Raw genomic sequence first — 22,941 nt, 5'->3', positions numbered from 1 at the left:
GAGAAGGCTAGACAATGACGGAAACTATTGATGCAGTTCAGTAGCTTAGGAATGCAGAAGAGGAGGACTGAACTGATAGCAGGAACTATAACATACTTTTGGCAGACTCAGAGGCAGAGCCGGGCTGCACCGGGCACTGCTAGGTAGGAAGTAAGTGAAGGGTCGAGGATACAGGTGGGGGCTGTATCGCTCCTCAGCGAGGCTTTCAGGAGACAGAAGCTGAATCTGTGGTCCGGGCCCTTTTGAGGCCTAGAAACGGGGACTTTATAATTGAATAACGTGCACACTGAGAAACGTGGCAACATTACTTACATAGGCCTGATATTCGTAGTATTCACGAGGACTGGAAAATAGCATACCAGAGGTGGACACAACTGTAATTGCGTCTTTAATCAGAAATGGGGAATAACATATGCATATTGGTCATGCATACATAACATATGATGGATGAGGCGTAGGGACACAGAACATGGCAAAATTTACTTTTCCACACATGGAAGACATGGCTTGGCAGTTTGGGCTGGACTGTTCTCATGAGGCACAGGGTCAGACTGATTTGCATATAGCCATGTCTGAAATGGGGTGGCTGAGTGGGCTAAAGAATGGTGATGGATTAAACCCAGATCAGTTGACTGGGGGTGAGTGTTTGATTTGCTCAAACGCTCCGTCCATCATCCCTTTTTGTATCGCTTTGTTTGTCCTAAGTGTGGCAGGGTATGCTCAGACGTGAGTCCCTTGCTCACTTGGCCACTGGATTCAAGATAGCCTGGCTGATGAGGATTATGAATCCGAAACCGGTCCCAGGATGCTTGTTTCCGGTCCATGGAAGACATGGCTTGGCAGTTCGGGCTGGACTGTTCCCATGAGGCACAGGGTCAGACTGATTTGCATATAGCCATGTCTGAAATGGGGTGGCTGAGTGGGCTAAAGAATGGTGATGGATTAAACCCAGATCAGTTGACTGGGGGTGAGTGTTTGATTTGCTCAAACGCTCCGTCCATCATCCCCTTTTGTATCGCTTTGTTTGCCCTAAGTGTGGCAGGGTATGCTCAGACGAGTACCTTCGTCACTTGGCCACTGGATTCAAGAATGCCTGGCTGATGAGGATTATGAATCTGAAACCGGTCCCAGGATGCTTGTTTCCGGTCCATGGAAGACATGGCTTGGCAGTTCGGGCTGGACTGTTCCCATCAGGCACAGGGTCAGACTGATTTGCATATAGCCATGTCTGAAATGGGGTGGCTGAGTGGGCTAAAGAATGGTGATGGATTAAACCCAGATCAGTTGACTGGGGGTGAGTGTTTGATTTGCTCAAACGCTCCGTCCATCATCCCCTTTTGTATCGCTTTGTTTGCCCTAAGTGTGGCAGGGTATGCTCAGACGTGAGTCCCTTGCTCACTTGGCCACTGGATTCAAGATAGCCTGGCTGATGAAGATTATGAATCCGAAACCGGTCCCAGGATGCTTGTTTCCGGTCCATGGAAGACATGGCTTGGCAGTTCGGGCTGGACTGTTCCCATGAGGCACAGGGTCAGACTGATTTGCATATAGCCATGTCTGAAATGGGGTGGCTGAGTGGGCTAAAGAATGGTGATGGATTAAACCCAGATCAGTTGACTGGGGGTGAGTGTTTGATTTGCTCAAACGCTCCGTCCATCATCCCCTTTTGTATCGCTTTGTTTGCCCTAAGTGTGGTAGGGTATGCTCAGACGAGTCCCCTAGTCACTTGGCCACTGGATTCAAGATAGCCTGGCTGATGAGGATTATGAATCTGAAACCGGTCCCAGGATGCTTGTTTCCGGTCCATGGAAGACATGGCTTGGCAGTTCGGGCTGGACTGTTCCCTTGAGGCACAGGGTCAGACTGATTTGCATATAGCCATGTCTGAAATGGGGTGGCTGAGTGGGCTAAAGAATGGTGATGGATTAAACCCAGATCAGTTGACTGAGGGTGAGTGTTTGATTTGCTCAAACGCTCCATTCATCATCCCCTTTTGTGTCGCTTTGTTTGCCCTAAGTGTGGCAGGGTATGCTCAGACGTGAGTTCCTTGCTCACTTGGCCACTGGATTCAAGATAGCCTGGCTGATGAGGATTATGAATCCGAAACCGGTCCCAGGATGCTTCTTTCCGGTCCATGGAAGACATGGCTTGGCAGTTCGGGCTGGACTGTTCCCATGAGGCACAGGGTCAGACTGATTTGCATATAGCCATGTCTGAAATGGGGTGGCTGAGTGGGCTAAAGAATGGTGATGGATTAAACCCAGATCAGTTGACTGGGGGTGAGTGTTTGATTTGCTTAAATGCTCCGTCCATCATCCCCTTTTGTATCGCTTTGTTTGCCCTAAGTGTGGCAGGGTATGCTCAGACGTGAGTCCCCTGCTCACTTGGCCACTGGATTCAAGATAGCCTGGCTGATGAGGATTATGAATCCGAAACCGGTCCCAGGATGCTTGTTTCCGGTCCATGGAAGACATGGCTTGGCAGTTTGGGCTGGACTGTTCTCATGAGGCACAGGGTCAGACTGATTTGCATATAGCCATGTCTGAAATGGGGTGGCCGAGTGGGCTAAAGAATGGTGATGGATTAAACCCAGATCAGTTGACTGGGGGTGAGTGTTTGATTTGCTCAAACGCTCCGTCCATCATCCCCTTTTGTATCGCTTTGTTTGCCCTAAGTGTGGCAGGGTATGCTCAGACGTGAGTCCCTTGCTCACTTGGCCACTGGATTCAAGATAGCCTGGCTGATGAAGATTATGAATCCGAAACCGTTCCCAGGGTGCTTGTTTCCGGTCCATGGAAGACATGGCTTGGCAGTTTGGGCTGGACTGTTCTCATGAGGCACAGGGTCAGACTGATTTGCATATAGCCATGTCTGAAATGGGGTGGCTGAGTGGGCTAAAGAATGGTGATGGATTAAACCCAGATCAGTTGACTGGGGGTGAGTGTTTGATTTGCTCAAACGCTCCATTCATCATCCCCTTTTGTGTCGCTTTGTTTGCCCTAAGTGTGGCAGGGTATGCTCAGACGTGAGTCCCTTGCTCACTTGGCCAACGGATTCAAGATAGCCTGGCTGATGAGGATTATGAATCCGAAACCGGTCCCAGGATGCTTGTTTCCGGTCCATGGAAGACATGGCTTGGCAGTTCGGGCTGGACTGTTCCCATGAGGCACAGGGTCAGACTGATTTGCATATAGCCATGTCTGAAATGGGGTGGCTGAGTGGGCTAAAGAATGGTGATGGATTAAACCCAGATCAGTTGACTGGGCGTGAGTGTTTGATTTGCTCAAACGCTCCGTCCATAATCCCCTTTTGTATCGCTTTGTTTGCCCTAAGTGTGGCAGGGTATGCTCAGACGAGTCCCTTCGTCACTTGGCCACTGGATTCAAGAATGCCTGGCTGATGAGGATTATGAATCTGAAACCGGTCCCAGGATGCTTGTTTCCGGTCCATGGAAGACATGGCTTGGCAGTTCGGGCTGGACTGTTCCCATCAGGCACAGGGTCAGACTGATTTGCATATAGCCATGTCTGAAATGGGGTGGCTGAGTGGGCTAAAGAATGGTGATGGATTAAACCCAGATCAGTTGACTGGGGGTGAGTGTTTGATTTGCTCAAACGCTCCGTCCATCATCCCCTTTTGTATCGCTTTGTTTGCCCTAAGTGTGGCAGGGTATGCTCAGACGTGAGTCCCTTGCTCACTTGGCCACTGGATTCAAGATAGCCTGGCTGATGAAGATTATGAATCCGAAACCGGTCCCAGGATGCTTGTTTCCGGTCCATGGAAGACATGGCTTGGCAGTTCGGGCTGGACTGTTCCCATGAGGCACAGGGTCAGACTGATTTGCATATAGCCATGTCTGAAATGGGGTGGCTGAGTGGGCTAAAGAATGGTGATGGATTAAACCCAGATCAGTTGACTGGGGGTGAGTGTTTGATTTGCTCAAACGCTCCGTCCATCATCCCCTTTTGTATCGCTTTGTTTGCCCTAAGTGTGGTAGGGTATGCTCAGAAGAGTCCCCTAGTCACTTGGCCACTGGATTCAAGATAGCCTGGCTGATGAGGATTATGAATCTGAAACCGGTCCCAGGATGCTTGTTTCCGGTCCATGGAAGACATGGCTTGGCAGTTCGGGCTGGACTGTTCCCTTGAGGCACAGGGTCAGACTGATTTGCATATAGCCATGTCTGAAATGGGGTGGCTGAGTGGGCTAAAGAATGGTGATGGATTAAACCCAGATCAGTTGACTGAGGGTGAGTGTTTGATTTGCTCAAACGCTCCATTCATCATCCCCTTTTGTGTCGCTTTGTTTGCCCTAAGTGTGGCAGGGTATGCTCAGACGTGAGTTCCTTGCTCACTTGGCCACTGGATTCAAGATAGCCTGGCTGATGAGGATTATGAATCCGAAACCGGTCCCAGGATGCTTCTTTCCGGTCCATGGAAGACATGGCTTGGCAGTTCGGGCTGGACTGTTCCCATGAGGCACAGGGTCAGACTGATTTGCATATAGCCATGTCTGAAATGGGGTGGCTGAGTGGGCTAAAGAATGGTGATGGATTAAACCCAGATCAGTTGACTGGGGGTGAGTGTTTGATTTGCTTAAATGCTCCGTCCATCATCCCCTTTTGTATCGCTTTGTTTGCCCTAAGTGTGGCAGGGTATGCTCAGACGTGAGTCCCCTGCTCACTTGGCCACTGGATTCAAGATAGCCTGGCTGATGAGGATTATGAATCCGAAACCGGTCCCAGGATGCTTGTTTCCGGTCCATGGAAGACATGGCTTGGCAGTTTGGGCTGGACTGTTCTCATGAGGCACAGGGTCAGACTGATTTGCATATAGCCATGTCTGAAATGGGGTGGCCGAGTGGGCTAAAGAATGGTGATGGATTAAACCCAGATCAGTTGACTGGGGGTGAGTGTTTGATTTGCTCAAACGCTCCGTCCATCATCCCCTTTTGTATCGCTTTGTTTGCCCTAAGTGTGGCAGGGTATGCTCAGACGTGAGTCCCTTGCTCACTTGGCCACTGGATTCAAGATAGCCTGGCTGATGAAGATTATGAATCCGAAACCGTTCCCAGGGTGCTTGTTTCCGGTCCATGGAAGACATGGCTTGGCAGTTTGGGCTGGACTGTTCTCATGAGGCACAGGGTCAGACTGATTTGCATATAGCCATGTCTGAAATGGGGTGGCTGAGTGGGCTAAAGAATGGTGATGGATTAAACCCAGATCAGTTGACTGGGGGTGAGTGTTTGATTTGCTCAAACGCTCCGTCCATCATCCCTTTTTGTATCGCCTCGTTTGTCCTAAGTGTGGCAGGGTATGCTCAGACGTGAGTCCCTTGCTCACTTGGCCACTGGATTCAAGATAGCCTGGCTGATGAGGATTATGAATCCGAAACCGGTCCCAGGATGCTTGTTTCCGGTCCATGGAAGACATGGCTTGGCAGTTCGGGCTGGACTGTTCCCATGAGGCACAGGGTCAGACTGATTTGCATATAGCCATGTCTGAAATGGGGTGGCTGAGTGGGCTAAAGAATGGTGATGGATTAAACCCAGATCAGTTGACTGGGGGTGAGTGTTTGATTTGCTCAAACGCTCCGTCCATCATCCCCTTTTGTATCGCTTTGTTTGCCCTAAGTGTGGCAGGGTATGCTCAGACGAGTACCTTCGTCACTTGGCCACTGGATTCAAGAATGCCTGGCTGATGAGGATTATGAATCTGAAACCGGTCCCAGGATGCTTGTTTCCGGTCCATGGAAGACATGGCTTGGCAGTTCGGGCTGGACTGTTCCCATCAGGCACAGGGTCAGACTGATTTGCATATAGCCATGTCTGAAATGGGGTGGCTGAGTGGGCTAAAGAATGGTGATGGATTAAACCCAGATCAGTTGACTGGGGGTGAGTGTTTGATTTGCTCAAACGCTCCGTCCATCATCCCCTTTTGTATCGCTTTGTTTGCCCTAAGTGTGGCAGGGTATGCTCAGACGTGAGTCCCTTGCTCACTTGGCCACTGGATTCAAGATAGCCTGGCTGATGAAGATTATGAATCCGAAACCGGTCCCAGGATGCTTGTTTCCGGTCCATGGAAGACATGGCTTGGCAGTTCGGGCTGGACTGTTCCCATGAGGCACAGGGTCAGACTGATTTGCATATAGCCATGTCTGAAATGGGGTGGCTGAGTGGGCTAAAGAATGGTGATGGATTAAACCCAGATCAGTTGACTGGGGGTGAGTGTTTGATTTGCTCAAACGCTCCGTCCATCATCCCCTTTTGTATCGCTTTGTTTGCCCTAAGTGTGGTAGGGTATGCTCAGACGAGTCCCCTAGTCACTTGGCCACTGGATTCAAGATAGCCTGGCTGATGAGGATTATGAATCTGAAACCGGTCCCAGGATGCTTGTTTCCGGTCCATGGAAGACATGGCTTGGCAGTTCGGGCTGGACTGTTCCCTTGAGGCACAGGGTCAGACTGATTTGCATATAGCCATGTCTGAAATGGGGTGGCTGAGTGGGCTAAAGAATGGTGATGGATTAAACCCAGATCAGTTGACTGAGGGTGAGTGTTTGATTTGCTCAAACGCTCCATTCATCATCCCCTTTTGTGTCGCTTTGTTTGCCCTAAGTGTGGCAGGGTATGCTCAGACGTGAGTTCCTTGCTCACTTGGCCACTGGATTCAAGATAGCCTGGCTGATGAGGATTATGAATCCGAAACCGGTCCCAGGATGCTTCTTTCCGGTCCATGGAAGACATGGCTTGGCAGTTCGGGCTGGACTGTTCCCATGAGGCACAGGGTCAGACTGATTTGCATATAGCCATGTCTGAAATGGGGTGGCTGAGTGGGCTAAAGAATGGTGATGGATTAAACCCAGATCAGTTGACTGGGGGTGAGTGTTTGATTTGCTTAAATGCTCCGTCCATCATCCCCTTTTGTATCGCTTTGTTTGCCCTAAGTGTGGCAGGGTATGCTCAGACGTGAGTCCCCTGCTCACTTGGCCACTGGATTCAAGATAGCCTGGCTGATGAGGATTATGAATCCGAAACCGGTCCCAGGATGCTTGTTTCCGGTCCATGGAAGACATGGCTTGGCAGTTTGGGCTGGACTGTTCTCATGAGGCACAGGGTCAGACTGATTTGCATATAGCCATGTCTGAAATGGGGTGGCCGAGTGGGCTAAAGAATGGTGATGGATTAAACCCAGATCAGTTGACTGGGGGTGAGTGTTTGATTTGCTCAAACGCTCCGTCCATCATCCCCTTTTGTATCGCTTTGTTTGCCCTAAGTGTGGCAGGGTATGCTCAGACGTGAGTCCCTTGCTCACTTGGCCACTGGATTCAAGATAGCCTGGCTGATGAAGATTATGAATCCGAAACCGTTCCCAGGGTGCTTGTTTCCGGTCCATGGAAGACATGGCTTGGCAGTTTGGGCTGGACTGTTCTCATGAGGCACAGGGTCAGACTGATTTGCATATAGCCATGTCTGAAATGGGGTGGCTGAGTGGGCTAAAGAATGGTGATGGATTAAACCCAGATCAGTTGACTGGGGGTGAGTGTTTGATTTGCTCAAACGCTCCGTCCATCATCCCTTTTTGTATCGCTTTGTTTGTCCTAAGTGTGGCAGGGTATGCTCAGACGTGAGTCCCTTGCTCACTTGGCCACTGGATTCAAGATAGCCTGGCTGATGAGGATTATGAATCCGAAACCGGTCCCAGGATGCTTGTTTCCGGTCCATGGAAGACATGGCTTGGCAGTTCGGGCTGGACTGTTCCCATGAGGCACAGGGTCAGACTGATTTGCATATAGCCATGTCTGAAATGGGGTGGCTGAGTGGGCTAAAGAATGGTGATGGATTAAACCCAGATCAGTTGACTGGGGGTGAGTGTTTGATTTGCTCAAACGCTCCGTCCATCATCCCCTTTTGTATCGCTTTGTTTGCCCTAAGTGTGGCAGGGTATGCTCAGACGAGTACCTTCGTCACTTGGCCACTGGATTCAAGAATGCCTGGCTGATGAGGATTATGAATCTGAAACCGGTCCCAGGATGCTTGTTTCCGGTCCATGGAAGACATGGCTTGGCAGTTCGGGCTGGACTGTTCCCATCAGGCACAGGGTCAGACTGATTTGCATATAGCCATGTCTGAAATGGGGTGGCTGAGTGGGCTAAAGAATGGTGATGGATTAAACCCAGATCAGTTGACTGGGGGTGAGTGTTTGATTTGCTCAAACGCTCCGTCCATCATCCCCTTTTGTATCGCTTTGTTTGCCCTAAGTGTGGCAGGGTATGCTCAGACGTGAGTCCCTTGCTCACTTGGCCACTGGATTCAAGATAGCCTGGCTGATGAAGATTATGAATCCGAAACCGGTCCCAGGATGCTTGTTTCCGGTCCATGGAAGACATGGCTTGGCAGTTCGGGCTGGACTGTTCCCATGAGGCACAGGGTCAGACTGATTTGCATATAGCCATGTCTGAAATGGGGTGGCTGAGTGGGCTAAAGAATGGTGATGGATTAAACCCAGATCAGTTGACTGGGGGTGAGTGTTTGATTTGCTCAAACGCTCCGTCCATCATCCCCTTTTGTATCGCTTTGTTTGCCCTAAGTGTGGTAGGGTATGCTCAGACGAGTCCCCTAGTCACTTGGCCACTGGATTCAAGATAGCCTGGCTGATGAGGATTATGAATCTGAAACCGGTCCCAGGATGCTTGTTTCCGGTCCATGGAAGACATGGCTTGGCAGTTCGGGCTGGACTGTTCCCTTGAGGCACAGGGTCAGACTGATTTGCATATAGCCATGTCTGAAATGGGGTGGCTGAGTGGGCTAAAGAATGGTGATGGATTAAACCCAGATCAGTTGACTGGGGGTGAGTGTTTGATTTGCTCAAACGCTCCATCCATCATCCCCTTTTGTATCGCTTTATTTGCCCTAAGTGTGGCAGGGTATGCTCAGACGTGAGTCCCTTGCTCACTTGGCCACTGGATTCAAGATAGCCTGGCTGATGAGGATTATGAATCCGAAACCGGTCCGAGGATGCTTGTTTCCGGTCCATGGAAGACATGGCTTGGCAGTTCGGGCCTGACTGTTCCCAAGAGGCACAGGGTCAGACTGATTTGCATATAGCCATGTCTGAAATGGGGTGGCTGAGTGGGCTAAAGAATGGTGATGGATTAAACCCAGATCAGTTGACTGAGGGTGAGTGTTTGATTTGCTCAAACGCTCCATTCATCATCCCCTTTTGTGTCGCTTTGTTTGCCCTAAGTGTGGCAGGGTATGCTCAGACGTGAGTTCCTTGCTCACTTGGCCACTGGATTCAAGATAGCCTGGCTGATGAGGATTATGAATCCGAAACCGGTCCCAGGATGCTTCTTTCCGGTCCATGGAAGACATGGCTTGGCAGTTCGGGCTGGACTGTTCCCATGAGGCACAGGGTCAGACTGATTTGCATATAGCCATGTCTGAAATGGGGTGGCTGAGTGGGCTAAAGAATGGTGATGGATTAAACCCAGATCAGTTGACTGGGGGTGAGTGTTTGATTTGCTTAAATGCTTCGTCCATCATCCCCTTTTGTATCGCTTTGTTTGCCCTAAGTGTGGCAGGGTATGCTCAGACGTGAGTCCCCTGCTCACTTGGCCACTGGATTCAAGATAGCCTGGCTGATGAGGATTATGAATCCGAAACCGTTCCCAGGGTGCTTGTTTCCGGTCCAGGGAAGACATGGCTTGGCAGTTTGGGCTGGACTGTTCTCATGAGGCACAGGGTCAGACTGATTTGCATATAGCCATGTCTGAAATGGGGTGGCTGAGTGGGCTAAAGAATGGTGATGGATTAAACCCAGATCAGTTGACTGGGGGTGAGTGTTTGATTTGCTCAAACGCTCCGTCCATCATCCCCTTTTGTATCGCTTTGTTTGCCCTAAGTGTGGCAGGGTATGCTCAGACGTGAGTTCCTTGCTCACTTGGCCACTGGATTCAAGATAGCCTGGCTGATGAGGATTATGAATCCGAAACCGGTCCCAGGATGCTTCTTTCCGGTCCATGGAAGACATGGCTTGGCAGTTCGGGCTGGACTGTTCCCATGAGGCACAGGGTCAGACTGATTTGCATATAGCCATGTCTGAAATGGGTTGGCTGAGTGGGCTAAAGAATGGTGATGGATTAAACCCAGATCAGTTGACTGGGGGTGAGTGTTTGATTTGCTTAAATGCTCCGTCCATCATCCCCTTTTGTATCGCTTTGTTTGCCCTAAGTGTGGCAGGGTATGCTCAGACGTGAGTCCCCTGCTCACTTGGCCACTGGATTCAAGATAGCCTGGCTGATGAGGATTATGAATCCGAAACCTTTCCCAGGGTGCTTGTTTCCGGTCCAGGGAAGACATGGCTTGGCAGTTTGGGCTGGACTGTTCTCATGAGGCACAGGGTCAGACTGATTTGCATATAGCCATGTCTGAAATGGGGTGGCTGAGTGGGCTAAAGAATGGTAATGGATTAAACCCAGATCAGTTGACTGGGGGTGAGTGTTTGATTTGCTCAAACGCTCCGTCCATCATCCCCTTTTGTATCGCTTTGTTTGCCCTACGTGTGGCAGGGTATGCTCAGACGTGAGTCCCTTGCTCACTTGGCCACTGGATTCAAGATAGCCTGGCTGATGAGGATTATGAATCCGAAACCGGTCCCAGGATGCTTCTTTCCGGTCCAGGGAAGACATGGCTTGGTAGTTTGGGCTGGACTGTTCTCATGAGGCACAGGGTCCGACTGATTTGCATATAGCCATGTCTGAAATGGGGTGGCTGAGTGGGCTAAAGAATGGTGATGGATTAAACCCAGATCAGTTGACTGGGGGTGAGTGTTTGATTTGCTCAAACGCTCCGTCCATCATCCCCTTTTGTATCGCTTTGTTTGCCCTAAGTGTGGCAGGGTATACTCAGACGTGAGTCCCTTGCTCACTTGACCACTGGATTCAAGATAGCCTGGCTGATGAAGATTATGAATCCGAAACCGTTCCCAGGGTGCTTGTTTCCGGTCCATGGAAGACATGGCTTGGCAGTTTGGGCTGGACTGTTCTCATGAGGCACAGGGTCAGACTGATTTGCATATAGCCATGTCTGAAATGGGGTGGCTGAGTGGGCTAAAGAATGGTGAATGATTAAACCCAGATCATTTGACTGGGGGTGAGTGTTTGATTTGCTCAAACGCTCCGTCCATCATCCCCTTTTGTATCGCTTTGTTTGCCCTAAGTGTGGCAGGGTATGCTCAGACGTGAGTCCCTTGCTCACTTGGCCACTGGATTCAAGATAGCCTGGCTGATGATGATTATGAATCCGAAACCGGTCCCAGGATGCTTGTTTCCGGTCCATGGAAGACATGGCTTGGCAGTTCGGGCTGGACTGTTCCCATGAGGCACAGGGTCAGACTGATTTGCATATAGCCATGTCTGAAATGGGGTGGCTGAGTGGGCTAAAGAATGGTGATGGATTAAACCCAGATCAGTTGACTGGGGGTGAGTGTTTGATTTGCTCAAACGCTCCGTCCATCATCCCCTTTTGTATCGCTTTGTTTGCCCTAAGTGTGGCAGGGTATGCTCAGAAGTGAGTCCCTTGCTCACTTGGCCACTGGATTCAAGATAGCCTGGCTGATGAAGATTATGAATCTGAAACCGGTCCCAGGATGCTTGTTTCCGGTCCATGGAAGACATGGCTTGGCAGTTCGGGCTGGACTGTTCCCTTGAGGCACAGGGTCAGACTGATTTGCATATAGCCATGTCTGAAATGGGGTGGCTGAGTGGGCTAAAGAATGGTGATGGATTAAACCCAGATCAGTTGACTGGGGGTGAGTGTTTGATTTGCTCAAACGCTCCGTCCATCATCCCCTTTTGTATCGCTTTGTTTGCCCTAAGTGTGGCAGGGTATGGTCAGACGTGAGTCCCTTGCTCACTTGGCCACTGGATTCAAGATAGCCTGGCTGATGAGGATTATGAATCCGAAACCATTCCCAGGGTGCTTGTTTCCGGTCCATGGAAGACATGGCTTGGCAGTTTGGGCTGGACTGTTCTCATGAGGCACAGGGTAAGACTGATTTGCATATAGCCATGTCTGAAATGGGGTGGCTGAGTGGGCTAAAGAATGGTGATGGATTAAACCCAGATCAGTTGACTGGGGGTGAGTGTTTGATTTGCTCAAACGCTCCGTCCATCATCCCCTTTTGTATCGCTTTGTTTGCCCTAAGTGTGGCAGGGTATGCTCAGACGTGAGTCCCTTGCTCACTTGGCCACTGGATTCAAGATAGCCTGGCTGATGAGGATTATGAATCCAAAACCGGTCCCAGGATGCTTGTTTCCGGTCCATGGAAGACATGGCTTGGCAGTTCGGGCTAGACTGTTCCCATGAGGCACAGGGTCAGACTGATTTGCATATAGCCATGTCTGAAATGGGGTGGCTGAGTGGGCTAAAGAATGGTGATGGATTAAACCCAGATCAGTTGACTTGGGGTGAGTGTTTGATTTGCTTAAACGCTCCGTCCATCATCCCCTTTTGTATCGCTTTGTTTGCCCTAAGTGTGGCAGGGTATGCTCAGACGTGAGTCCCTTGCTCACTTGGCCACTGGATTCAAGATAGCCTGGCTGATGAGGATTATGAATCCGAAACCGTTCCCAGGGTGCTTGTTTCCGGTCCATGGAAGACATGGCTTGGCAGTTTGGGCTGGACTGTTCTCATGAGGCACAGGGTCAGACTGATTTGCATATAGCCATGTCTGAAATGGGGTGGCTGAGTGGGCTAAAGAATGGTGATGGATTAAACCCAGATCAGTTGACTGGGGGTGAGTGTTTAATTTGCTCAATCGCTCCGTCCATCATCCCCTTTTGTATCGCTTTATTTGCCCTAAGTGTGGCAGGGTATGCTCAGACGTGAGTCCCTTGCTCACTTGGCCACTGGATTCAAGATAGCCTGGCTGATGAGGATTATGAATCCGAAACCGGTCCCAGGATGCTTCTTTCCGGTCCAGGGAAGACATGGCTTGGTAGTTTGTGCTGGACTGTTCTCATGAGGCACAGGGTCAGACTGATTTGCATATAGCCATGTCTGAAATGGGGTGGCTGAGTGGGCTAAAGAATGGTGATGGATTAAACCCAGATCAGTTGACTGGGGGTGAGTGTTTGATTTGCTCAAACGCTCCGTCCATCATCCCCTTTTGTATCGCTTTGTTTGCCCTAAGTGTGGCAGGGTATGCTCAGACGTGAGTCCCTTGCTCACTTGGCCACTGGATTCAAGATAGCCTGGCTGATGAAGATTATGAATCCGAAACCGTTCCAAGGGTGCTTGTTTCCGGTCCATGGAAGACATGGCTTGGCAGTTTGGGCTGGACTGTTCTCATGAGGCACAGGGTCAGACTGATTTGCATATAGCTATGTCTGAAATGGGGTGGCTGAGTGGGCTAATGAATGGTGATGGATTAAACCCAGATCATTTGACTGGGGGTGAGTGTTTGATTTGCTCAAACGCTCCGTCCATCATCCCCTTTTGTATCGCTTTGTTTGCCCTAAGTGTGGCAGGGTATGCTCAGACGTGAGTCCCTTGCTCACTTGGCCACTGGATTCAAGATAGCCTGGCTGATGAAGATTATGAATCAGAAACCGTTCCCAGGGTGCTTGTTTCCGGTCCATGGAAGACATGGCTTGGCAGTTTGGGCTGGACTGTTCTCATGAGGCACAGGGTCAGACTGATTTGCATATAGCCATGTCTGAAATGGGGTGGCTGAGTGGGCTAAAGAATGGTGATGGATTAAACCCAGATCAGTTGACTGGGGGTGAGTGTTTGATTTGCTCAAACGCTCCGTCCATCATCCCCTTTTGTATCGCTTTGTTTGCCCTAAGTGTGGCAGGGTATGCTCAGACGTGAGTCCCTTGCTCACTTGGCCACTGGATTCAAGATAGCCTGGCTGATGAGGATTATGAATCCGAAACCGGTCCCAGGATGCTTGTTTCAGGTCCATGGAAGACATGGCTTGGCAGTTCGGGCTGGACTGTTCCCATGAGGCACAGGGTCAGACTGATTTGCATATAGCCATGTCTGAAATGGGGTGGCTGAGTGGGCTAAAGAATGGTGATGGATTAAACCCAGATCAGTTGACTGGGGGTGAGTGTTTGATTTGCTCAAACGCTCCGTCCATCATCCCCTTTTGTATCACTTTGTTTGCCCTAAGTGTGGCAGGGTATGCTCAGACGTGAGTCCCTTGCTCACTTGGCCACTGGATTCAAGATAGCCTGGCTGATGAGGATTATGAATCCGAAACCGGTCCCAGGATGCTTGTTTCCGGTCCATGGAAGACATGGCTTGGCAGTTCGGGCTGGACTGTTCCCATGAGGCACAGGGTCAGACTGATTTGCATATAGCCATGTCTGAAATGGGGTGGCTGAGTGGGCTAAAGAATGGTGATGGATTAAACCCAGATCAGTTGACTGGGGGTGAGTGTTTGATTTGCTCAAACGCTCCGTCCATCATCCCCTTTTGTATCGCTTTGTTTGCCCTAAGTGTGGCAGGGTATGCTCAGACGAGTCCCCTAGTCACTTGGCCACTGGATTCAAGATAGCCTGGCTGATGAGGATTATGAATCCGAAACCGTTCCCAGGGTGCTTGTTTCCGGTCCAGGAAAGACATGGCTTGGCAGTTTGGGCTGGACTGTTCTCATGAGGCACAGGGTCAGACTGATTTGCATATAGCCATGTCTGAAATGGGGTGGCTGAGTGGGCTAAAGAATGGTGATGGATTAAACCCAGATCAGTTGACTGGGGGTGAGTGTTTGATTTGCTCAAACGCTCCATTCATCATCCCCTTTTGTGTCGCTTTGTTTGCCCTAAGTGTGGCAGGGTATGCTCAGACGTGAGTCCCTTGCTCACTTGGCCACTGGATTCAAGATAGCCTGGCTGATGAGGATTATGAATCCGAAACTGGTCCCAGGATGCTTCTTTCCGGTCCAGGGAAGACATGGCTTGGTAGTTTGTGCTGGACTGTTCTCATGAGGCACAGGGTCAGACTGATTTGCATATAGCCATGTCTGAAATGGGGTGGCTGAGTGGGCTAAAGAATGGTGATGGATTAAACCCAGATCAGTTGACTGGGGGTGAGTGTTTGATTTGCTCAAACGCTCCGTCCATCATCCCCTTTTGTATCGCTTTGTTTGCCCTAAGTGTGGCAGGGTATGCTCAGACGTGAGTCCCTTGCTCACTTGGCCACTGGATTCAAGATAGCCTGGCTGATGAAGATTATGAATCCGAAACCGTTCCCAGGGTGCTTGTTTCCGGTCCATGGAAGACATGGCTTGGCAGTTTGGGCTGGACTGTTCTCATGAGGCACAGGGTCAGACTGATTTGCATATAGCCATGTCTGAAATGGGGTGGCTGAGTGGGCTAAAGAATGGTGATGGATTAAACCCAGATCAGTTGACTGGGGGTGAGTGTTTGATTTGCTCAAACGCTCCGTCCATCATCCCCTTTTGTATCGCTTTGTTTGCCCTAAGTGTGGCAGGGTATGCTCAGACGTGAGTCCCTTGCTCACTTGGCCACTGGATTCAAGATAGCCTGGCTGATGAGGATTATGAATCCGAAACCGGTCCCAGGATGCTTGTTTCCGGTCCATGGAAGACATGGCTTGGCAGTTCGGGCTGGACTGTTCCCATGAGGCACAGGGTCAGACTGATTTGCATATAGCCATGTCTGAAATGGGGTGGCTGAGTGGGCTAAAGAATGGTGATGGATTAAACCCAGATCAGTTGACTGGGGGTGAGTGTTTGATTTGCTCAAACGCTCCGTCCATCATCCCCTTTTGTATCGCTTTGTTTGCCCTAAGTGTGGCAGGGTATGCTCAAACGAGTCCCTTCGTCACTTGGCCACTGGATTCAAGAATGCCTGGCTGATGAGGATTATGAATCTGAAACCGGTCCCAGGAGGCTTGTTTCCGGTCCATGGAAGACATGGCTTGGCAGTTCGGGCTGGACTGTTCCCATCAGGCACAGGGTCAGACTGATTTGCATATAGCCATGTCTGAAATGGGGTGGCTGAGTGGGCTAAAGAATGGTGATGGATTAAACCCAGATCAGTTGACTGGGGGTGAGTGTTTGATTTGCTCAAACGCTCCGTCCATCATCCCCTTTTGTATCGCTTTGTTTGCCCTAAGTGTGGCAGGGTATGCTCAGACGTGAGTCCCTTGCTCACTTGGCCACTGGATTCAAGATAGCCTGGCTGATGAAGATTATAAATCCGAAACCGTTCCCAGGGTGCTTGTTTCCGGTCCATGGAAGACATGGCTTGGCAGTTTGGGCTGGACTGTTCTCATGAGGCACAGGGTCAGACTGATTTGCATATAGCCATGTCTGAAATGGGGTGGCTGAGTGGGCTAAAGAATGGTGATGGATTAAACCCAGATCATTTGACTGGGGGTGAGTGTTTGATTTGCTCAAACGCTCCGTCCATCATCCCCTTTTGTATCGCTTTGTTTGCCCTAAGTGTGGCAGGGTATGCTCAGACGTGAGTCCCTTGCTCACTTGGCCACTGGATTCAAGATAGCCTGGCTGATGAGGATTATGAATCCGAAACCGGTCCCAGGATGCTTGTTTCCGGTCCATGGAAGACATGGCTTGGCAGTTCGGGCTGGACTGTTCCCATGAGGCACAGGGTCAGACTGATTTGCATATAGCCATGTCTGAAATGGGGTGGCTGAGTGGGCTAAAGAATGGTGATGGATTAAACCCAGATCAGTTGACTGGGGGTGAGTGTTTGATTTGCTCAAACGCTCCGTCCATCATCCCCTTTTGTATCGCTTTGTTTGCCCTAAGTGTGGCAGGGTATGCTCAGACGAGTCCCCTAGTCACTTGGCCACTGGATTCAAGATAGCCTGGCTGATGAGGATTATGAATCCAAAACCGGTCCCAGGATGCTTGTTTCCGGTCCATGGAAGACATGGCTTGGCAGTTCGGGCTAGACTGTTCCCATGAGGCACAGGGTCAGACTGATTTGCATATAGCCATGTCTGAAATGGGGTGGCTGAGTGGGCTAAAGAATGGTGATGGATTAAACCCAGATCAGTTGACTTGGGGTGAGTGTTTGATTTGCTTAAACGCTCCGTCCATCATCCCCTTTTGTATCGCTTTGTTTGCCCTAAGTGTGGCAGGGTATGCTCAGACGTGAGTCCCTTGCTCACTTGGCCACTGGATTCAAGATAGCCTGGCTGATGAGGATTATGAATCCGAAACCGTTCCCAGGGTGCTTGTTTCCGGTCCATGGAAGACATGGCTTGGCAGTTTGGGCTGGACTGTTCTCATGAGGCACAGGGTCAGACTGATTTGCATATAGCCATGTCTGAAATGGGGTGGCTGAGTGGGCTAAAGAATGGTGATGGATTAAACCCAGATCAGTTGACTGGGGGTGAGTGTTTGATTTGCTCAAACGCTCCGTCCATCATCCCCTTTTGTATCGCTTTATTTGCCCTAAGTGTGGCAGGGTATGCTCAGACGTGAGTCCCTTGCTCACTTGGCCACTGGATTCAAGATAGCCTGGCGGATGAGGATTATGAATCCGAAACCGGTCCCAGGATGCTTGTTTCCGGTCCATGGAAGACTTGGCTTGGCTGTTCGGGCTTGACTGTTCCCATGAGGCACAGGGTCAGACTGATTTGCATAGAGCCATGTCTGAAATGGGGTGGCTGAGTGGGCTAAAGAATGGTGATGGATTAAACCCAGATCAGTTGACTGGGGGTGAGTGTTTGATTTGCTCAAACGCTCCATTCATCATCCCCTTTTGTGTCGCTTTGTTTGCCCTAAGTGTGGCAGGGTATGCTCAGACGTGAGTCCCTTGCTCACTTGGCCACTGGATTCAAGATAGCCTGGCTGATGAGGATTATGAATCCGAAACCGGTCCCAGGATGCTTCTTTCCGGTCCAGGGAAGACATGGCTTGGTAGTTTGTGCTGGACTGTTCTCATGAGGCACAGGGTCAGACTGATTTGCATATAGCCATGTCTGAAATGGGGTGGCTGAGTGGGCTAAAGAATGGTGATGGATTAAACCCAGATCAGTTGACTGGGGGTGAGTGTTTGATTTGCTCAAACGCTCCGTCCATCATCCCCTTTTGTATCGCTTTGTTTGCCCTAAGTGTGGCAGGGTATGCTCAGACGTGAGTCCCTTGCTCACTTGGCCACTGGATTCAAGATAGCCTGGCTGATGAAGATTATGAATCCGAAACCGTTCCCAGGGTGCTTGTTTCCGGTCCATGGAAGACATGGCTTGGCAGTTTGGGGTGGACTGTTCTCATGAGGCACAGGGTCAGACTGATTTGCATATAGCCATGTCTGAAATGGGGTGGCTGAGTGGGCTAAAGAATGGTGATGGATTAAACCCAGATCATTTGACTGGGGGTGAGTGTTTGATTTGCTCAAACGCTCCGTCCATCATCCCCTTTTGTATCGCTTTGTTTGCCCTAAGTGTGGCAGGGTATGCTCAGACGTGAGTCCCTTGCTCACTTGGCCACTGGATTCAAGATAGCCTGGCTGATGAAGATTATGAATCCGAAACCGTTCCCAGGGTGCTTGTTTCCGGTCCATGGAAGACATGGCTTGGCAGTTTGGGCTGGACTGTTCTCATGAGGCACAGGGTCAGACTGATTTGCATATAGCCATGTCTGAAATGGGGTGGCTGAGTGGGCTAAAGAATGGTGATGGATTAAACCCAGATCAGTTGACTGGGGGTGAGTGTTTGATTTGCTCAAACGCTCCGTCCATCATCCCCTTTTGTATCGCTTTGTTTGCCCTAAGTGTGGCAGGGTATGCTCAGACGTGAGTCCCTTGCTCACTTGGCCACTGGATTCAAGATAGCCTGGCTGATGAGGATTATGAATCCGAAACCGGTCCCAGGATGCTTGTTTCCGGTCCATGGAAGACATGGCTTGGCAGTTCGGGCTGGACTGTTCCCATGAGGCACAGGGTGAGACTGATTTGCATATAGCCATGTCTGAAATGGGGTGGCTGAGTGGGCTAAAGAATGGTGATGGATTAAACCCAGATCAGTTGACTGGGGGTGAGTTTTTGATTTGCTCAAACGCTCCGTCCATCATCCCCTTTTGTATCGCTTTGTTTGCCCTAAGTGTGGCAGGGTATTTCTCAGACGTGAGTCCCTTGCTCACTTGGCCACTGGATTCAAGATAGCCTGGCTGATGAGGATTAAGAATCCGAAACCGGTCCCAGGATGCTTGTTTCCGGTCCATGGAAGACATGGCTTGGCAGTTCGGGCTGGACTGTTCCCATGAGGCACAGGGTCAGACTGATTTGCATATAGCCATGTCTGAAATGGGGTGGCTGAGTTGGCTAAAGAATGGTGATGGATTAAACCCAGATCAGTTGACTGGGGGTGAGTGTTTGATTTGCTCAAACGCTCCGTCCATCATCCCCTTTTGTATCGCTTTGTTTGCCCTAAGTGTGGCAGGGTATGCTCAGACGAGTCCCCTAGTCACTTGGCCACTGGATTCAAGATAGCCTGGCTGATGAAGATTATGAATCCGAAACCGTTCCCAGGGTGCTTGTTTCCGGTCCATGGAAGACATAGCTTGGCAGTTTGGGCTGGACTGTTCTCATGAGGCACAGGGTCAGACTGATTTGCATATAGCCATGTCTGAAATGGGGTGGCTGAGTGGGCTAAAGAATGGTGATGGATTAAACCCAGATCAGTTGACTGGGGGTGAGTGTTTGATTTGCTCAAACCCTCCGTCCATCATCCCCTTTTGTATCGCTTTGTTTGCCCTAAGTGTGGCAGGGTATGCTCAGAGGTGAGTCCCTTGCTCACTTGGCCACTGGATTCAAGATAGCCTGGCTGATGAGGATTATGAATCCGAAACCGGTCCCAGGATGCTTGTTTCCGGTCCATGGAAGACATGGCTTGGCAGTTCGGGCTGGACTGTTCCCATGAGGCACAGGGTCAGACTGATTTGCATATAGCCATGTCTGAAATGGGGTGGCTGAGTGGGCTAAAGAATGGTGATGGATTAAACCCAGATCAGTTGACTGGGGGTGAGTGTTTGATTTGCTCAAACGCTCCGTCCATCATCCCCTTTTGTATCGCTTTGTTTGCCCTAAGTGTGGCAGGGTATGCTCAGACGAGTCCCTTCGTCACTTTGCCACTGGATTCAAGAATGCCTGGCTGATGAGGATTATGAATCTGAAACCGGTCCCAGGATGCTTGTTTCCGGTCCATGGAAGACATGGCTTGGCAGTTCGGGCTGGACTGTTCTCATCAGGCACAGGGTCAGACTGATTTGCATATAGCCATGTCTGAAATGGGGTGGCTGAGTGGGCTAAAGAATGGTGATGGATTAAACCCAGATCATTTGACTGGGGGTGAGTGTTTGATTTGCTCAAACGCTCCGTCCATCATCCCCTTTTGTATCGCTTTGTTTGCCCTAAGTGTGGCAGGGTATGCTCAGACGTGAGTCCCTTGCTCACTTGGCCACTGGATTCAAGATAGCCTGGCTGATGAGGATTAGGAATCCGAAACCGGTCCCAGGATGCTTGTTTCCGGTCCATGGAAGACATGGCTTGGCAGTTCGGGCTGGACTGTTCCCATGAGGCACAGGGTCAGACTGATTTGCATATAGCCATGTCTGAAATGGGGTGGCTGAGTGGGCTAAAGAATGGTGATGGATTAAACCCAGATCATTTGACTGGGGGTGAGTGTTTGATTTGCTCAAACGCTCCGTCCATCATCCCCTTTTGTATCGCTTTGTTTGCCCTAAGTGTGGCAGGGTATGCTCAGACGAGTCCCCTAGTCACTTGGCCACTGGATTCAAGATAGCCTGGCTGATGAGGATTATGAATCTGAAACCGGTCCCAGGATGCTTGTTTCCGGTCCATGGAAGACATGGCTTGGCAGTTCGGGCTGGACTGTTCCCTTGAGGCACAGGGTCAGACTCATTTGCATATAGCCATGTCTGAAATGGGGTGGCTGAGTGGGCTAAAGAATGGTGATGGATTAAACCCAGATCAGTTGACTGGGGGTGAGTGTTTAATTTGCTCAAACGCTCCGTCCATCATCCCCTTTTGTATCGCTTTGTTTGCCCTAAGTGTGGCAGGGTATGCTCAGACGTGATTCCCTTGCTCACTTGGCCACTGGATTCAAGATAGCCTGGCTGATGAGGATTATGAATCCAAAACCGGTCCCAGGATGCTTGTTTCCGGTCCATGGAAGACATGGCTTGGCAGTTCGGGCTAGACTGTTCCCATGAGGCACAGGGTCAGACTGATTTGCATATAGCCATGTCTGAAATGGGGTGGCTGAGTGGGCTAAAGAATGGTGATGGATTAAACCCAGATCAGTTGACTTGGGGTGAGTGTTTGATTTGCTTAAACGCTCCGTCCATCATCCCCTTTTGTATCGCTTTGTTTGCCCTAAGTGTGGCAGGGTATGCTCAGATGTGAGTCCCTTGCTCACTTGGCCACTGGATTCAAGATAGCCTGGCTGATGAGGATTATGAATCCGAAACCGTTCCCAGGGTGCTTGTTTCCGGTCCATGGAAGACATGGCTTGGCAGTTTGGGCTGGACTGTTCTCATGAGGCACAGGGTCAGACTGATTTGCATATAGCCATGTCTGAAATGGGGTGGCTGAGTGGGCTAAAGAATGGTGATGGATTAAACCAAGATCAGTTGACTGGGGAAGAGTGTTTGATTTGCTCAAACGCTCCGTCCATCATCCCCTTTTGTATCGCTTTATTTGCCCTAAGTGTGGCAGGGTATGCTCAGACGTGAGTCCCTTGCTCACTTGGCCACTGGATTCAAGATAGCCTGGCTGATGAGGATTATGAATCCGAAACCGGTCCCAGGATGCTTGTTTCCGGTCCATGGAAGACATGGCTTGGCAGTTCGGGCTTGACTGTTCCCATGAGGCACAGGGTCAGACTGATTTGCATAGAGCCATGTCTGAAATGGGGTGGCTGAGTGGGCTAAAGAATGGTGATGGATTAAACCCAGATCAGTTGACTGGGGGTGAGTGTTTGATTTGCTCAAACGCTCCATTCATAATCCCCTTTTGTGTCGCTTTGTTTGCCCTAAGTGTGGCAGGGTATGCTCAGACGTGAGTCCCTTGCTCACTTGGCCACTGGATTCAAGATAGCCTGGCTGATGAGGATTATGAATCCGAAACCGGTCCCAGGATGCTTCTTTCCGGTCCAGGGAAGACATGGCTTGGTAGTTTGGGCTGGACTGTTCTCATGAGGCACAGGGTCAGACTGATTTGCATATAGCCATGTCTGAAATGGGGTGGCTGAGTGGGCTAAAGAATGGTGATGGATTAAACCCAGATCAGTTGACTGGGGGTGAGTGTTTGATTTGCTCAAACGCTCCGTCCATCATCCCCTTTTGTATCGCTTTGTTTGCCCTAAGTGTGGCAGGGTATGCTCAGACGTGAGTCCCTTGCTCACTTGGCCACTGGATTCAAGATAGCCTGGCTGATGATGATTATGAATCCGAAACCGGTCCCAGGATGCTTGTTTCCGGTCCATGGAAGACATGGCTTGGCAGTTCGGGCTAGACTGTTCCCATGAGGCACAGGGTCAGACTGATTTGCATATAGCCATGTCTGAAATGGGGTGGCTGAGTGGGCTAAAGAATGGTGATGGATTAAACCCAGATCAGTTGACTTGGGGTGAGTGTTTCATTTGCTTAAACGCTCCGTCCATCATCCCCTTTTGTATCGCTTTGTTTGCCCTAAGTGTGGCAGGGTATGCTCAGACGTGAGTCCCTTGCTCACTTGGCCACTGGATTCAAGATAGCCTGGCTGATGAGGATTATGAATCCGAAACCGTTCCCAGGGTGCTTGTTTCCGGTCCATGGAAGACATGGCTTGGCAGTTTGGGCTGGACTGTTCTCATGAGGCACAGGGTCAGACTGATTTGCATATAGCCATGTCTGAAATGGGGTGGCTGAGTGGGC

Source organism: Lissotriton helveticus, chromosome 5_1 (assembly GCF_964261635.1).
Source record: "Lissotriton helveticus chromosome 5_1, aLisHel1.1, whole genome shotgun sequence".
Classification (NCBI taxonomy): domain Eukaryota; kingdom Metazoa; phylum Chordata; class Amphibia; order Caudata; family Salamandridae; genus Lissotriton; species Lissotriton helveticus.
This window is presented reverse-complemented; position numbering follows the sequence as displayed.